A 4936-nucleotide genomic window follows, 5' to 3' on the forward strand; every position below is an offset into this window, starting at 1 on the left:
AACAAAAAAAAAAGAAAATTATTGGAGGTACGTATAAAATGTACAGCATATCTGTCATAATAGTGTTATGGCCAAAAAAATTAAAATCAATTGATACATCAGTTTTATAATAAATAAACATTATTTATAATTTATAAAACAATAACAGCAGTTGTATATGCATTTATACTTTACATTTATATATTCCATCTGATTTAACAATGTAGTGCACAAGTGAGTGATTATAGTCCCACTCTCTGAAAAATCTTTTTTTCTTTTTCTTATTTGAATAGGCAGATCACCACCTGTGTTTAATATGGATGTGTGATGAAACAACTTGCTTTAACATTTTAAATACGTTCTCTTGTGCTCGTTAGGCATTCATCTGTAGGCAGTCATTACTGCAAACACTTATTTTACTGAGCATAACATGTTTCACAATTTCAGAACTATTTTTTCCAAATCAAATACAAACGAATCACTTACCAATGGGCAGATGAAGTTGGTGACCAAAGCACTGGGTCAGGGTCAGTCAGATACAGGGTCAGGGTCAGACAGATACAGGGTCAGGGTCAGACAGATACAGGGTCAGGGTGAGATACAGGCTCAGGTCAGTCAGATACAGGGTCAGGGTGAGATACAGGCTCAGGTCAGTCAGATACAGGGTCAGGGTGAGATACAGGCTCAGGTCAGTCAGATACAGGGTCAGGGTGAGATACAGGGTCAGGGTGAGATACAGGCTCAGATACAGGGTCAGGATGAGATACAGGGTCAGATACAGGGTCAGGTCAGTCAGATACAGGGTGAGATACAGGCTCAGGTCAGTCAGATACAGGGTCAGCTACAGGGTCAGGGTGAGATACAGGCTCAGGTCAGTCAGATACAGGGTCAGGTCAGTCAGATACAGGCTAAGGGTCAGATACAGGCTCAGGTCAGTCAGATACAGGGTCAGGTTAGTCAGATACAGGCTAAGGGTCAGATACAGGCTCAGGTCAGTCAGATACAGGGTTAAATACAGGTTCAGGGTCAGATACAGGCTCAGGTTAGTCAGATACAGGCTAAGGGTCAGATACAGGCTCAGGTCAGTCAAATACAGGGTCAAATACAGGGTCAGGGTCAGATACAGGGTGAGATACAGTCTTCAAGTCGAACACACCCCATATCGATATAAACGGTATCGTCTAATCCCATATCGCATTGAACAAAAATTTTGAAATATCGCCAAAACTCAATATACCGCCCAGCCCTAATACAACTCTACATCTAACTTTATATTAAGAGTTCTGCTGAAAACATTGTACAGGGAATCTCTGCTTCATTACACAACCAGCATGCACTGGGCCATGTCCTGACCAGTGAATGTGTCCGTCTCTGATCCTGCTGACCCTGAGCCTGTATCTCACCCTGACCCTGTATCTGACTGACCTGAGCCTGTATCTCACCCTGACCCTGTATCTGACTGACCTGAGCCTGTATCTCACCCTGACCCTGTATCTGACTGACCTGAGCCTGTATCTCACCCTGACCCTGTATCTGACTGACCTGAGCCTGTATCTCACCCTGACCCTGTATCTGACTGACCTGAGCCTGTATCTCACCCTGACCCTGTATCTGACTGACCTGAGCCTGTATCTCACCCTGACCCTGTATCTGACTGACCTGAGCCTGTATCTCACCCTGACCCTGTATCTGACTGACCTGAGCCTGTATCTCACCCTGACCCTGTATCTGACTGACCTGAGCCTGTATCTCACCCTGACCCTGTATCTCACCCTGACCCTGTATCTGACTGACCCTGACCCTGTATCTGAGTGGGAGTGAATGAGTGAGTGTGAGTGAGTGTGAGTGAGTGAGTGTGAGTGAGTGAGTGTGTGAGTGAGTGAGTGTGAGTGAGTGAGTGTGAGTGAGTGAGAGTGTGAGTGAGTGAGTGAATGTGAGTGTGTGAGTGAGTGAATGTGAGTGTGTGAGTGAGTGTGAGTGTGTGGGTGTGTGTGTGAGTTTGAGTGTGTGTGTGTGAGTGAGTGTGTGAGTGTGAGTGAGTGTGAGTGAGTGTGAGTGAGTGTGAGTGAGTGAGTGTGAGTGAGTGTGAGTGAGTGTGAGTGTGAGTGAGTGAGTGTGAGTGTGTGAGTGTGTGAGTGAGTGTGAGTGAGTGAGTGTGAGTGAGTGTGAGTGAGTGTGAGTGAGTGAGTGTGAGTGAGTGTGAGTGAGTGAGTGTGAGTGAGTGTGAGTGAGTGTGAGTGAGTGTGAGTGAGTGTGAGTGAGTGTGAGTGAGTGTGAGTGAGTGAGTGTGAGTGAGTGTGAGTGAGTGAGTGAGTGAGTGTGAGTGAGTGTGAGTGAGTGTGAGTGAGTGAGTGAGTGTGAGTGAGTGAGTGAGTGAGTGAGTGTGAGTGAGTGTGAGTGAGTGTGAGTGAGTGTGAGTGAGTGTGAGTGAGTGAGTGTGAGTGAGTGTGAGTGTGTGTGAGTGTGAGTGAGTGAGTGTGAGTGAGTGAGTGTGAGTGAGTGTGTGTGAGTGAGTGTGAGTGAGTGTGAGTGAGTGTGAGTGAGTGTGAGTGAGTGAGTGTGTGAGTGAGTGTGTGAGTTTGAGTGAGTGAGAGTGAGTGTAAGTGAGTTTGAGTGAGTGAGAGTGAGTGTGTGAGTGTGTGTGAGTGAGTGTGAGTGTGTGGGTGTGAGTGTGAGTGAGTGTGAGTGAGTGAGTGTGAGTGTGTGAGTGAGTGTGAGTGAGTGAGTGAGTGAGTGTGAGTGAGTGTGAGTGAGTGAGTGAGTGAGTGTGAGTTTGAGTGAGTGTGAGTGTGAGTGAGTGTGAGTGAGTGTGAGTGAGTGTGAGTGAGTGAGTGTGAGTGAGTGTGAGTGAGTGAGTGTGAGTGAGTGAGTGAGTGAGTGTGAGTGAGTGAGTGTGAGTGAGTGAGTGTGAGTGAGTGTGAGTGAGTGAGTGTGAGTGAGTGAGTGTGAGTGAGTGAGTGTGAGTGAGTGAGTGTGAGTGAGTGAGTGAGTGTGAGTGAGAGAGTGAGTGTGAGTGAGTGTGAGTGAGAGTGTGAGTGAGTGTGTGTGAGTGAGTGTGAGAGTGTGAGTGAGTGAATGTGAGTGAGTGAGTGTGAGTGAGTGTGTGTGAGTGAGTGTGAGTGAGTGTGTGTGAGTGTGAGTGTGAGTGAGTGTGAGTGAGTGTGAGTGAGTGTGAGTGAGTGAGTGTGAGTGAGTGTGAGTGAGTGAGTGAGTGTGAGTGAGTGAGTGTGAGTGAGTGAGTGAGTGTGAGTGAGTGAGTGTGAGTGAGTGAGTGAGTGAGTGAGTGTGAGTGAGTGAGTGTGAGTGAGTGTGAGTGAGTGTGAGTGAGTGTGAGTGTGAGTGAGTGTGAGTGAGTGTGAGTGAGTGTGAGTGAGTGAGTGTGAGTGAGTGTGAGTGAGTGAGTGTGAGTGTGAGTGAGTGAGTGTGTGAGTGTGAGTGTGAGTGAGTGAGAGTGAGTGTGAGTTTGAGTGAGTGTGAGTGAGTGAGAGAGTGTGAGTGAGTGAGTGTGAGTTTGAGTGTGTGTGTGAGTGAGAGAGTGTGAGTGAGTGAGTGTGAGTGAGTGTGAGTGAGTGAGTGTGAGTGAGTGAGTGTGTGAGTGAGAGTGAGTGAGAGTGAGTGAGAGTGAGTGAGTGAGTGTGTGTGAGAGTGTGAGTGAGTGTGAGTGTGTGAGTGAGTGAGTGTGAGTGAGTGAGTGAGTGAGTGAGTGTGTGAGTGAGTGTGTGAGTGTGAGTGTGAGTGAGTGAGTGTGTGAGTGTGTGAGTGTGAGTGAGTGAGTGAGTGTGAGTGAGTGAGTGAGTGAGTGTGTGAGTGAGTGTGAGTGAGTGTGAGTTTGAGTGAGTGTGAGTGAGTGAGTGTGAGTGTGTGAGAGTGAGTGTGAGAGTGTGAGTGAGAGAGTGAGTGAGAGTGAGAGTGCGAGTGAGTTTGAGTGAGTGTGAGTGAGTTTGAGTGAGTGTGAGTGTGTGAGTGAGTGTGAGTGAGTGAGTGAGTGTGAGTGAGTGAGTGAGTGAGTGTGAGTGAGTGAGTGTGAGTGTGAGTGTGAGTGAGTGAGTGTGAGTGAGTGTGAGTGAGTGTGAGTGAGTGTGAGTGAGTGTGAGTGAGTGTGAGTGAGTGAGTGTGAGTGAGTGAGTGAGTGAGTGAGTGTGAGTGAGTGAGTGTGAGTGAGTGAGTGAGTGAGTGAGTGAGTGTGAGTGAGTGTGAGTGAGTGAGTGTGAGTGAGTGAGTGTGAGTGAGTGTGAGTGAGTGAGTGAGTGAGTGAGTGAGTGTGAGTGAGTGAGTGTGAGTGTGAGTGAGTGTGAGTGAGTGTGTGAGTGTGAGTGAGTGTGAGTGAGTGAGTGTGAGTGAGTGAGTGTGAGTTTGAGTGAGTGTGAGTGAGTGAGTGAGTGTGAGTGAGTGAGTGTGAGTGAGTGAATGTGAGTGTGTGAGTGAGTGAGTGTGAGTGAGTGAATGTGAGTGTGAGCGAGAGAGTGTGTGTGTGAGTGAGTGTGAGTGAGTGTGAGTGAGTGTGAGTGTGAGTGAGTGAGTGTGAGTGAGTGAGTGAGTGAGTGTGAGTGAGTGTGAGTGAGTGAGTGTGAGTGAGTGAGTGTGAGTGAGTGTGTGAGTGTGAGTGAGTGAGTGTGAGTGAGTGAGTGTGAGTGAGTGAGTGTGAGTGAGTGTGAGTGAGTGAGTGAGTGAGTGTGAGTGAGTGTGAGTGAGTGAGTGAGTGAGTGTGAGTGAGTGAGAGTGTGAGTGAGTGAGAGTGAGTGAGTGAGTGAGTGAGTGAGTGTGAGTGAGTGTGAGTGAGTGAGGAGTGAGTGTGAGTGAGTGAGTGTGAGTGAGTGTGAGTGAGTGAGTGTGAGTGAGTGAGTGTGTGAGTGTGAGTGAGTGTGAGTGAGTGAGTGAGTGAGTGAGTGTGAGTGAGTGAGTGTGAGTGAGTGAGTGAGTGTGAGTGAGTGTGAGTGAGTGAGTGAGTGAGTGAGTG

Source organism: Hemibagrus wyckioides, linkage group LG12, assembly GCF_019097595.1.
Source record: "Hemibagrus wyckioides isolate EC202008001 linkage group LG12, SWU_Hwy_1.0, whole genome shotgun sequence".
In the NCBI taxonomy this organism is placed as follows: domain Eukaryota; kingdom Metazoa; phylum Chordata; class Actinopteri; order Siluriformes; family Bagridae; genus Hemibagrus; species Hemibagrus wyckioides.